A 14,366-nucleotide genomic window follows, 5' to 3' on the forward strand; every position below is an offset into this window, starting at 1 on the left:
TGTGCAGCTATAAATCTTTTCTTATCCACGAGATTGAAATTTCTTTGCGGTTTCTTTCAGAGTGATAAACAACCTCAGGTGTTTTCTTTTCTCTCTCTCTCTCTCTCTCTCTGCAATTACTTCATTTGACAAGCTGGAAATCCAACTTGAGCCTTTTGTAAAGGTCCTCATGCTTGTGCTTTGAATAAGTAACGACCAAGTGAGGTTCACCCTGTGCTTGTTTAGCAACTGAAGACATTCATATCCCCACTTTAGCTGAACCTTTCTGTTACTGTTCAGTGAGTGAAAATGATTGTTCTATTCGCAGAAATCTCAGCTGGAGACTGCAACAAAAGGAAAGTTTTGAAAAATGACACACTTTAACAAGAACATAACGTCTACATACCATGTCAGGCTATTCTTATACTATTTTGAAGTCTTATATAATCAGATTTCCAAGCAGTAGAGTGTGTATGCTAATTTGTGTGTGCTCCTATTTGGTCTATCAATTAATTGCTACCAAGCATCCCTTTTTCTAACATATATGAGCTCAGAAAAGAAATGGCAAAACCTCCTCATTATTTTTATTCCTTTTTTTTTTTTCCCCATTTGACAACAATAACACTTCTGAACGTAAAAGAGATTTGTGTTGCATTGAAACATAAAGTCAACCATCATTGCATGGATTTTTTTATTTCTTTTTTTTGCCTCCTTCCGATTCAAGCTTAAAGACATGGCCAATAATTGGCTTCTGTTGTGCCATCGCAGTAAGAGTGCACACACAAATGAGATGATGGAGCCATTATGGAAACAGCCATCACGAGGTTTTAAAAGCCATTTGAGATCCGCCGTGGCCCAGGGATATTTCAAGGCACACAGAATCACCCAGATGAGAATGGACGGAAAGTAATTACGGATAAATGCTTTTCGCAACGTCTGGGTTCATTTGACACGTTAAATCGAATGTTTGCTCTCATGGGGACTTCAAGAGTTTGACAAGTTGTTGCGCTGCCTCACTGACATGATGCAACATGTGATTATTGTGCACCGGCGGATATTTGGAGGAAAAGTGTTTGAGTTTCTCAAAGTTCTTGTTGTGCCTCATGGATAATAACAGATGCATGAGCATATACATTAACGGCACACCTTTGGTTTAAATACTGACTCTGTGGTGTAATCCTGCTCTCTAAACATCCCTCAGATTGTTAATAGAGGTAAATAGGTCACTAGGAGCTCAAAACATAATTTTGTATTTTCTAAATATATTTTTTTATCTTTCAGAATTACCCGATTGTCCTTTTATGTTAAAGACCTGAAATATGTAAATACATTTAAAAAAAAAGCATTTAGGAAGATCAACAATCAATAAATCAGCTTCTTCTAAGATCTCTGCTTCTTGTCTGTTTGATTTGTTTGCTTTTATGTAAAACATGTAAAAATGTTTTTCTTTATGGATATAAAATAGCTTGGTGAAAACCTACCCTGATATGAAAACAAATTATTCATATAGTGTTAACCCCACTTAATTGTTTAAAGCATGAGCTTTTCAGCACATCCACACTTATGTGGAAGAGAGACAACTTTATTTGTATATCTTTTATTCTGATTTTTTTCTTTTTTTTTATACAAGTAAAAGCTTAATTGGAACATCTGTTTAATGGTCTCATTATCTAAATGTCACAGTTTTGGTTCTTTTGAGTATTTCAGTTTTCCTTTGTTCCATGTTTTCTAGTCTTAGTGTTTTAATAGGCTCTATGCACAGCTCCACTACTTCCTGAATTTAAGGCAGCTCCTTTGTTTCCTGTCTTTCATGATTGGATGCACTGATTAATCCAGGTGTGTATGACCTAAGTAACTGGCCAGACACACCTGGATTAATCAGTTCGTCCAGTAATGAAAGACAGGAAACAAAGGAGCTGCCTTAAATTCAGGAAGTAGTGGAGCTGTGCATAGAGCCCATTCTGATTTTGCTGTGTTTTCTGGTTATTTTCAGTTTTCAGGTTTTTATTTGTTGCCTTCTGCTGCCCTCTTGTGTTCTCCTTTTTCTCTAGCTCCTTTCCTGTCTGCTCTGTTCACACCTGCTCCCAATCTGCTCGTTAGCCCTCTCTTTGTTTCAGTCTCCCATAGATTACTCTCTCTGTGCAGTTCTTCGGTGCTGGTTCCTCGTCTTACTTCCTCCAACTCCGTCTCTCCCAGTCTACCTCCTCGGGATTTTTCCCCCCCAGATGTCTCATTGGTTTCTGGTTTGTTTGACTTTGTTTTCATGTTTGATTTTTTTTTTTATTCCTGCCTCATTTGTTTCTTAACTCTTCATTAAATCCACAAGAATCTCGCCTCTGCATTTGGGTCCACAAAGATCAACCAGATCCTGACACTAAAGTCCTTTCTTTTTCTCTCACAAATGTTTCTATTTTAACCATATTGCTTTCATAGGTCTAAAGGAGGTCAGTTTTGGACGATTTCAGTCATGATTTGTCAAAATGCTAATCATCACCCAGAGCATCTTCTCCTTCTCGGATATTTCTTTTTATCTAAGATCTACTGGAAGTTAAATGCACTTTATGATGTTTACAGTCTTTGAGAGGGAAACCAGCCCACAGCATTATAGAACCTCTGCTGTAATTGACAGTGGGCATGAGTTGTTTGGTTTGGTTTTTTGTCATACATGCTGTTTTCATTCTTAGGTTCACCTCAAACCCATTAAAATGTTGTCTCTGAAAAGCTGTAATCTCTTCTGACTAGAGAACAGCATCATTTAAAGTCTTAGCAAACTTCCTCAGATCAGTGAAAAGATTTTTTGAGCTTATCCACCAAAGGCCATAGGCCTTGTAGATATGGCCTGTAGATAGCTTCTAATTGATTGTACTGAGACTTGGTAACCGAACATGCCAATCTTTGCTCTCCTGGAAAGTTTTATTTATTTATTTTATGTCAATTAGTACCCCTTTACCTCCTTCACCATTTTCCTGATTTTGCATGTTTTAAGCTTCTTGAGATTTGCTCTGACTGCACATATGTGTGGATTTTATCATGTAGAAATGTTCTTATGGCTATTTTCTAGCTAGAAAATAGGCAATCAAAATTCAAATCATATTTCAGTCATTTACTTTATTTATTTCCATTAATATTTGCATGTTATCATCCACAGAGCATTTAAATACAGAATTGAATAAGGTCTTCTTAATAAATGTTTATAATCCCAATTTCTACCCTCTTAAAATGTAGCCTTAGACTCAAAAGATTTATCCCCTGTATCAATACAGATAAAATTAGGCATACCCATAACAAATCAAATTATATCCTAGGACTTTAGCATAAGTTCCTGTGAAATTTATATCGTTTTAAATGCATATAGGCTGCATATGGTATGTTTTTTTTTCCCTTTATGCCATCATTATATTTCTTATTAAAATGACAGATATTGCCATGAGATTTCATCAGTGTAGAAATGAAATATAGGTTGTCACGCATTGTGTAACGTATATCCCAATCCCTTGAAGTTAATACCTTTTCTTTGCCAAGCCTGCATGAATCCTCTGAAGCTTCCTTTAAAGGAGACGGACCACCGAAGATAAAAATACATTCATATGAAAAATGCAGTTACAAAAGATGGAAAAATGTGAATCTATTTGAAGTAACATCCCCAATGTGAGAAAATAAACCTTTTAAGATTAATTTATCTTTAAGTGGTCGACTGAGCTGGTCAGAGCAGAGGAAGGGATTTAGCTGCTGGACAATTAACCAAACCCATAGAATAAACCTGGGCCTTACAAGGGCCCCACCAGATCTGAGGCCCTAGGGCAGTTGGCCACATTGACTTAGTCATAATGGAATTACAGAAGAAATGAGACAGATTCCAATCTGTGTGGGCTGCTCTCCAATGATTTGTTCCAAATGAAAAAAAAGCCTTTATCCAATCTTGTTGGAAAATAACTTTTAAAAGAAAAAAGTCTTTACATGTTTTCTGTTCTTGGGTCTACTACAAAGAAGAGCTGCTGAATGAGCTGTGGGTCCAAAAAAAAAAAAAATATATATATATATATATAAAAACATGAAAATAAGTATTTATTTAACCTGCTAATTATTAAAAAGTTTTTTAAAGTTGATTATTACAGCTTTCAAAATGTTTGTTTTGTTCATGAGGTACAAAAAAAAAANATATATATATATATATATATATATATATATATATATCAGATAAAAGCAAGAATGACCCTCTCTGAATCTGACAGGCATGTAAACAGCTTAATTTTTAATATGCTTCTGAACCTCAGGAAGCAGAGCCACAGCATCCTCTTTACCTGCCTCTCAGAAGTCCAGCCGCTGTCAGAATGGCATCCTGTTCTATAAACATACAGTAAAGGGGGGGGACGCAAGAAGTTTTGAAGAAAAAGATCCAATTTCAGATTCATTTCAAGTTTTAAGTGAAACTTGTGATACTTTATAAAGTTTAAAAAAAAAGTTCTCTTTTGTGTGTGTGTAAAAACCCATTTGTCTCTGTATCTCCCCTGTGTATTCCAGCTTTAATGCTTTAAATCGAGCTCAGTGGTTGGGTCACAGGGGCTCTGATTACATCTGTGACCCTCTAACACCAGATGATACTTGAAGATTTAAGGTCATAAATGTTAACTACAGATTTGATTTGACCACAGCAGTCTTTTGTCCAAATTCCATCGCTTAGTTTATTAATTAGTCAATTACGACAGGTGTACCTAAAATACATGCTATTGTGTAGTTTAAGAGTAATCCCTGCTCTATCATGCCCTCCTAGTAAGGGCAGAAGATGAAATGATTTGTGGTGTTGAGTGCATCCATTATTGTTCTTTTGTGTTGTGATAAAATGGCGTAGACTTAGACTACTTTTATTGTCGTTTTGTACACACAGAGTGTATACAAAACGAAATTTCATTTAGTACAGCTTTTGAGACAAATGAAAATATCCATTCCATAAAGTGCAGCAGTGATCAAATGTAAACAGTGTGGGAGAAAAAACATGGTGCAAAAAACGCATTTATATGGGATAGAGCATATATGGTGCAAATATTCTGTATTTTTCGTTTGGTGTTATCACAGTGTGATGTAAAGTCTGTGGCATGATTTAGAGGTTGTTTTTTTCTGCAGGAATCTGCAGGAACTGCATCGGATGCTGCAAAGCCTCTGCCCAGAGGGCAGCAGGGAGAACAGTCCATGGTGGGGGTGTGAGGGGCCATTGATAATGTTATGAGCTTGGGACACAAGACACTGGGACGAAATGTCTTTTATGAAGGGAAGAGGAGTCCCTATGATCTTCTCTGCTGTTCTTACCACTCTCCTCACCTTCTTCCAGTCTGAGGCGCTGCTGCCTCCACACCACACAGTGAGACAGCTGGTCAGAATGCTCTCTATGGTGCTTTTGTAGCAGTGATCTAAACTGTAAAATGTAAAATAGTTAGGTTACTGGTTTTCATGACTTCAAGGATAAAATTAGAAATATTTAGTTCCAGTATTTGAAAATAACATTGGAAATGTTAACCAACTTGGCTAGCTAGGAAAAATCTATATTTTATAGTGACTAAAACAGACTGTCTAGAAATCTCCAGATATTTGAAAGGAATGCAGTGAAGGAGGCAACATTTTAACAATCAACTTTTAATTATGATCTTTTTTATTTATCTATTATGCAAGGTGTTTTTTTGTAGAATAATGAGCATTCCTGAGCCTCTTTAGCAGTCTAGCAGATAATGCTTAGCTGATTAGCTTTTAGTTCATAACTTTCACTCTTCAGGGCGGTCTGGTTTTATAAAGCATAGTTTTAGAAGTGTCTGTTTGTACTAAGGGGGTTAGCAAAAATAGTAATGGAAGCAGTTTATCTTCTACTGTACTTAATACATCAATTTAAGAGACCGTTTCCTTCAGACCTTTCCCTGAAAACATTCCCAACACTGTAAATTCAGCTTTTGCACAGATCTATACCTGCCTGAATTGATCTAATAAGAATTATTGCTGCATTTCCATTAGCTTTGGAAAGCAATTTTCATAGATTTTCATAGTAAAACTCCTACAGTAAGTATTACCATTTAAAGGCTAATAAGCACCAAAGCCATTTTCAGTTAGTGCTGAACTTAAGGTTCTTTGATTGTTTATCAAACAAAGACACTCAACAGCTTTGCAGAGGAGGCTATGGAAGTAATAAAAAATATAACATTGTACAAAAAGCACTAAGTGTTAAGTGTAGCATATTTTGCATCCATAGATGCACGAGGAAAGGCTTTTATGAGGATGTTTTTGTCTTCATTTCTTGCAGAAGTAAACAACACAGCAGACCTTAGTCTCCAGCAGCTTCGTGCTACCAGCCTGTTTGCAATCTTCCACTTGTTCTTGTTTCCATGTCTTAGTTTTCAGATTTTTTTTGGACAAGCACAAGATCCAGTTTTTATTTTTTATTTTTTATTATTCTTTGCAGGAAAGCCTCCAGTAAGCATCTACTTTTTTCTGTGTAAACATCATCCTACATAGAATTTGGAGTGTGCCTATCTTTATCTTAGCAAATCACTGTACCTGTCTTAAAAAATATATGTTGACCTTAAAGGTTTTTTGATTATTTTCATCAATATATCCGTTTAAGACACAGGAACTCATTTTCACTCGCTCACAATAACACTTGCAAAAGGGGCACCACCATCGTCACCAAACAAAATGTATTTATGTACAGTATGAAGACAATATAATATGAGTTTTTATATATCTGATTTAAGTATTTCATATATCTATTTCAGAAGTATATTCAATTGCATGGCTGCAGGAAATGACACAGGTGAAGACGGACACCACATCAGTCTGAAGATGGACATCTAAGATTTCATGTGAGGGTCCTCTAAAGGCTTGACACAATAAATATCACCTCACACCTACTAAACATAATTGCTTCACCACTGTGTGTAAATTATGAAGCAAATACCGCATCGGAGATAGATTAAACAAGTAGGTTTAAAATGAATTATGGTATACCTGAGAAGATGTATTAGACTTCACTATATGTGTGTGTGTTTGTGTGTGTGTGCTGGATGCTACCTCTGTTGTGTGTGTGTGAGCCATGCTGTCATTAAATAGCCCCCTGGCCCCTCTCCTGAGTTTGTTTATGCTGCACTGGGCATAGGAGTAGGTGGCAAACAGATGGGCATCCATGAATTATGGAAATTATGGGCTTTGATTAACCACCACACACTCTGCTGGATAAAAGTAACTCCAGGGTTGCCAAGTTATGTGGTGCAGTGGGCTGCGCCGTCAGTCAGTCCGTCAGCAGCATGGTGGACCTGCTGGTCCATTGAAGTTGCTTACTGTTCAGTTTTTAAATGCGCTGAGCAAAAACTGCAGCGTTTTGTCAGTCAGATCTTCTAACCAACTTTAATCCATCAAAAGAACTATCTAGGATCTTTTGTTGTTTTTAGTGATGGCATTGTGTTAAAATCTAAAAACTCCTATCTTACTTTAACATTAGGAGATAAAAACATGTTTTCTTAAAACAGTTTATGTCACAGTCTTGGTTCTGTTATGTTTTCTTTTGAGTACTCTGTTTTTCATTGGTCCATGTTTTCTAGTTTTATTGATTTATTTCTTATTTTGTTGTGTTTTCTGGTTTTATTTTAGGTTTTCAGGTTTTAATTTATTTGTCCTCTGTTGCCCTCTAGTGTTCTCCTTTCTCCCTAGCTCCTTTCCAGTCTGCTCTGTTCACACCTGCTCCCAATCTGCTTGTTAGTTCAGTCTCTCATAAATATACTCCTTGTGCAGTTCCTCAGTGCTGGTTTCTCGTCTCAACGTCTCACTGTGTCTAACTTGTTGCGATTGTTTCCCCCTGATGTCTCTATGGTTTCTGGTTTGTTTGACTTTTTTCATGTTTGATTTTTTGGATATTTGGATTCCTGCCTCAGCTGTCTGTTTACCTTTAATTAAATCCACAAGAAACTCACCTCTGCCTCCTTGCCTCTGCATTTGGGTCCTCAAACCCCAACCAAGCCGTGACAGTTTATCATTGTACAGTAACAAACATCATCCATAGTGAACTCCACATCGTTGATCTCAGTGGACCTGCACTATTCAGAATAGGATTTTCCCTTGGTAAGGACTCTTAAGCTATAGTGGAAGTGCGGAAGCAGTTACCATGAAAATGTTTAGGTCTGACAGTATGGAGGAAGCAGGATGCTTCTTATATAAAGCATAAAAAACTCCTGTACTCCTAAAATAATTTGCATGATGGAATGTAAGGCACACACCTCTCAGAGTTTAGCAAGAATATGTTATTACTTCACGTGTACTCTGTGTGTTTGTTTGCATACACACAGGTTCGAGTCCTTTCAATGGAAAGCTTCAGCCATGTGTGACATCATTCTATTTTAAAATGTCATGGTTCTGATTTGACAAGCATCATTCATGTGTCTTTGCCACACAATGACGTCCAGAACGTGGAAGGCTGTATGGATACAGCACAGCGGTCCAGAGCTCCTTTCCTACCTTTGATAGCGTTTTTACTGTGAACCCCACTAAAGGTGATGGTATAGAAGCTAGGAACAGCAGGTGGAAACTACAATTTTCTGTATTCAGATTGTGGGTGTGTTTATTACTCGCCTTCCCGCAGTCTCTTTTGTTTACTCTTCTACACAGCTGCTCCAATGTTCTGATCAAGCTCACCTTGATGCAATGTGACTCTCCTCCACCTCAGGATAAAAACTTGCTAGTGTTCAATATTTTCTGCTGCCCCTTTCTGCTCCTGTCCCCAAAGCTCCACGTCCTTACTCAATAAACCTTCCATAATATGCTATATTAATGCTATTGTTTGAATTCTGCCCATCAGACAATATATTAAATATTGTGCATTTAAAATGTGCTGTTTTATAATTGACCATGTCAATTTTTAGCGCTGTAACAGCAAATATTTCCTTTTAAGATTTAACACCACAGATCCACATAAGGATGTTGATAACATTAATGGTGCCATTAATCAAGGTTGGAGCTCTGAACCCCGTCCAGGTAGGATCCAAGGTAAGGTCCATCTGTTTGTTTTTTTCTTTATTAGTTTGAAAAAAGGGCAGTCACCCTCAGCTTGGAGCTTTTTCTGAATAATGGATCACATGTTGTTGTGAAAACCAACCACAAGCTGCTGAAATGGGATTTTTGTTTGCATAAGGCAACAAAAACCTGTTTTCTCATTGTTCTCTGTTATTCATGCTGATATTACAGCCATTCGTTTACCACAGAGTACTGTAATCCTCACAGTACTGCGCTGACCTGAAAGCTACTAACCATTGGGAGGAAATCAGAAAAGCATAGCTTGAAAATGATAATGAAAGTTGCAATCACTTTTATTTCCGTGATTGATTTGTCAGGATCCATTGATGTTTGTTAGAATTAAATGCACAAGTTAATATAATCAAACCAATAATTGGTACAGAGAATAGAAAACATGAAGCATTTTGTATTCTTGTTCTCTTAAACACTTTGATTTCATGGATTAATATTCATTTAGAAGCATGCTGCCAAATAATTAATCACACAGTCTGTATATAATCATTTAAGTCTTCAATCATTTGATCAAATAAAACCAGATTTGTAGTATTAAAAAAAAGCTTTTTTTAAAGTATTTGATTTGTTTGACTCTTCCAATAATTATCGCAGCCATTTCTTCAACACAGCCCCTTTAGCATTCGATACGTCTGATACATCTAACACCTCCACCCCCAACGCTCCATCAGCTGTCCATGCACGCACACAGTCTTGGACTATCCCCATCTCGCCATTCTCATAAATGAAGAGAGACGGCCTTATCCCGGAACCAACGCGGAAAAGCAATTAAAAAGGAATTAAGGGTGTGCAGGGAGAAATTGGATATGATACCCAACGCCTATTGTAAATGTCAACGTTATTACTGTGTTGTTGTTTCCCATTCCTTTAGCTGCCTTGGCCCTACGCAGGAGTGACAGTCCATAGTCTGGTGGACTTAATGAAGCCGTCTCAGCAGCCAAGGTCTTGGTATGTAAGGTGAAGAGTGCCGCTTATCCACTTCTGCATGCATTTCTCATTAAGATCGGGTTTGCTAGTGAATACTCCACCCACCCACTCCTTCTTTCTTCTCTGTTTCTGTCCTTAAACAAACGCCTGTTAAACTTATTCAACAATGCTGCCCTGCAGCTATAAGGAATGTAGTAAACCATTGCTTTTTTTTTTCAGGTTTTGTTTTTGGCTAAGATAATATTGCCCCTGCAAATGGGGTTTTGGTCCAACAACAGCAAAACAAGCAACCACATAACTGCATTTTCACACCTGTCACTGACATTACTGTGGTCTGCTTTCTAAAATGCCAGTCGATGTAGGCACAGAAATTGATTATGAACTCCAATTAGGTTTCAGCGTTCGAGTAATGGGTAGAATCACTGCAGATATTCAGATGGGATTTTGAATCCTTTAAAGTACTACATTCCTTTCTTTATCCTGTTTTTTACACTTAGAAACTACAGCCTTTGCCAAAATCCTTTTTTGCGGCTGTTTTGTTCCATATTTAATATTCTGATCCTACCTTTTAGCCTCTTAAAAAGGTAGGAAAAATTTGTAGTTTTTTAAAAACTATGTGAAACGAAGTGAAAACCTAAAATAAGAATCAATAGATGATGTGCAGAACTTGCTTAAGCTATATGAAGCAAGTTGTTTTGATTAGCATCCATATTCATGTATTGCGCCAATAAAAATGTCCAAAATCTTTTGCCGTCAATGATGGAGAACACTGTTTCGTATTGACTAATACTGATAAATTATTTTACATAGTATGATTTTTCTAAAACTAATTTTTGAGGCCTGCAAAGCAGAAAAAAATATATTTTTAGTAAATGAAGGAAACTTAATCAAAAATAAACTATTGTGTGGATGGTGAAAAGCTGTTTCAGTGAATATAGTCTAATAATCTAATCTATAGTATCTGACATAACTGAAAACATAAGAAATGATTAAAATAGGAGAGGAAAAGGGAATTACACCCAAACCAAATATTTCCAATATAAACATCCCTGACTGTTCAGCTTATATAAGAATGTCCTGTTTTATCAAACCTGAATATCCCTAAGGGACTTTTATTCTCCATCTTGTGGCTTTGCCATGAATTGCCATTTGTCTGGGCAATGTGTGCATTGGGAGTTTCTTTGAAATTATCCCAGAGGGATTTTATGCTGCTGCTTTATTTTATTTTATTTTTTTACCATCCTGTTTTAAATTCTTGCAGACATTCACTCAGTGCAGCTACAGTCTGCAGCTTTGGCCACTGAGCAGCTCCAGTGGAGCAAGCTGGGCTTTAAGTGGCATCCTCGAGGGCACCGCAGCGTTGTTTGCAGAGGGAGCAAAGAGAGCAGCTCATTCGCTTTCCAAACCCATACATTTACAAGATTGTCTCTCCTGAAATAATGCGAAGAAAGTTCAAATAAGAAGAGTAATTCCTCCTGTAATTATGACTCCCCTTACCTGTCCAGCATGGTGTGTGTCTGTGTGTGTCTGTGTGTGTATGTATGCACGTTTCACAGCCTCCTTTGTTCTCACCCTCCTGTCTTGTGTGTCCCACTTCATCCCACTTTATAATGGAAGGGGATGACAGCCACATCTAAAGTCGAGAGATGAAAGACATCATTTACAAGTCAGTTTCTGCTGTGCATCTGTGTGCAATCTTCAGAAACTCCCTCACACACGCTCACACATCTTATAACAGTCCACAAAACACAGGACCAAAGCCTTACTGGTACAGAACACTGCAAAAGTTTTCCTACCCCTTAATTTTATTGTTTATATTGCATAATGTTCTAGGAATCTCCATAGACCAGCACAGTTAAAAGATTAGCAGTGAGGCAGAATAATAACCATTGAACAACTAGCTTTAAGAAAGTTGGTTAAAAGATTCTGGATGAGGCTTAAATTGGGATTAGGATAAAAAGAAATATATAGATGAACTATTGTAAAAAAATAAATAAATAAATAAATAAATAAAACACTTTATATCAGAGGGATTCTGCAAACATAAGGTTGAAAGTGCCTCTAATTAATGTTACCAAGAGTTAACTTTCTGACCTGCATGCAAATCTTTAAATCGGATGGAAAACTAACACACAGTCTTACCTATGAAACACAGTGGTGGCAGCATCATGTCGCAGGAATGCTTTTAAAGCAGGCACAGGAGAAGATAAATGAACATAAACACTGAAAAACCAGCTGCAGAAACAATTTCAGTATCTAGGCGCTGATCCTATTATAGTTTACCTGAAGGACTTACTGGCTCTACAAATTACTGAGTAAGGTAGCCTGAAAACAAATCCAACCCAGCCTTTTTGAAATGTATATAAAAAAAAATACATTACTTTCTGACTACTTAACATTGTGCACCCCTTTGTTGATCTGTTGCATTAAACCCCAATAAAATGCATTGAAATCTCTGAATAAAACATTGCAAAAAACTGCAAACCCAAATAATCAGAATACCACTTAAACTAATTAATTTGACCCAATTTCTACATGCAAGTGATTTTAATGAAATAAGCATACAACATATCAGGATAATGTCATGATAATGTCACGATAAATTAAATATGACACTTCAAAAAGCTAATAAAAAATAAAACAAATGAAAACTGAATTCTATATAATATATAATAATGTGAACATGTTAACGTAGTCAACAGTTTCTGCTTATCTCAGTTGTAAAGCATATAAAAATAAATAGAAAATAAAGTTTTCTTTAATACTATAAATTCTGCAATCATTTAAAAAGGTGTTAAATATAAAACTTTATGTTCGTATAATGTCATACTAATCGGCCCATAGGCTAAGTGTATATAATGATGCTGTGCGACCTTGCTGCATCTGCGTCACCAGTGAATATGTAAGGACGGCTCATGCTGAGTTACTTTTAAAACCATACTGAAGACATGCCGCTACAGCTGAGCGTTTCTATATATATATATTTCTCTGAGGAACCATTCAACTGCACACTTAAATTAGCTCTGAAATTATATTAAAACTTTAATTTAATCCTATATATCGGTGAGCTACATATAAAAAAGATGGTGTTTCTTTGTTTTTGTTTCCAGCTTTGTATCTTCCATACATTTGATGTTGAAAGTGAAAGTGTAAGGTTCTGTATAACTTTTTAATAACTAGATTTATGTAAAATAGGGTGTAAATCATGTCAAAAAACTAGTTTATTCTATCTGTATATGTCTTTTTTTATACTGCACGGCAGGGATCTGAAGCTGAGGCAAAAACCTGGCCTGGTCTGTCTTCAAAGAGGAACTTGGCTGATTTCAGAGTCTGTTTATTGGTTTTGGGGAGTCGGGCTTCAAATAAAGCCCACCGCTGCTTTGCTGGGAAACCTCACAGACCAAAACAAGCAGCAGAGACTAAGTTTGCTTATCTTATGACCAGCCTTTTACTCTCTCAGCCTTCAGGTTCAGAAATCATCCTCTGCTATTTAACAACAAATTTAAAATGGGTTTCATAGGGGATTATCTAAGCACTTCATTTTTTTAAGTACTTGCTTACAATGCACACTTTACTGCAAGAACTGCAATTTTATAGAAGTGATCATCGCAGGAAGGACGGAGGAAAGACAATATATTTCTTTTCACTCATGGTTTCCTATGAGGGAATCAGGAGTTTATGACCTTGTGAAGCATTACTGAAGACTTAAGTATACATATAAAAAATAGACTTGTCTTTTTTATAAAAGAATTCTAATGAAAGTAACGTTTTATGTTGCTGAATTGATTATACAGACTTATCTTTCACCTTTTGCTGTTCCTTTTGGTTCTGCAGCCCGATAGTGATCGCCTTCTTCACCCAATTATCAGGAACGGAACCTGCCAAGCCTCGTTGTGTTGCCGTTTTATCTGCTGTTCCTCTTCCTCCGCGTCCTACAGTACTGTACCCTCTGGCTCCGACGAACACCATTAGGGGTTGGAGTACAACCTGCACCGGCGTCAACACTCCACGCCTTGTCTTGATGCCCTTGAGCGGTAATTGGTCGAATCCCTACAGAATCTGACTTGAGGGCACAGAAATCCACAGCTCCCCAATCAGCCAGCTGTCAGTCATTCTGCCAACTAAACTAAAGCCGGGGATAACTAACGGGCTGAGATTGGAATTTAGAGTTAGTGAGACATAAATCTTTCAGACAAGTTTGTGCTTGGAGAGGAAACACTCTTTTAGGTTGGGCTATCACCAAATTGGATGACAGGGATTCTGCCAACATGGTGGTTATGGGGAAGCCCAACAACTAATTTGTCTTTCACAGAAGGAGAGGATGGGAAATTTTCCTGTATGTGTAACAGAGGCAAAAGCAGGTAAGTATCAAAAACCTCATCAGATTCAGATGAAAATCTATTTCC

This window comes from Cyprinodon variegatus, unplaced genomic scaffold (genome assembly GCF_000732505.1).
Source record: "Cyprinodon variegatus isolate N-32 unplaced genomic scaffold, C_variegatus-1.0 Scaffold493, whole genome shotgun sequence".
In the NCBI taxonomy this organism is placed as follows: domain Eukaryota; kingdom Metazoa; phylum Chordata; class Actinopteri; order Cyprinodontiformes; family Cyprinodontidae; genus Cyprinodon; species Cyprinodon variegatus.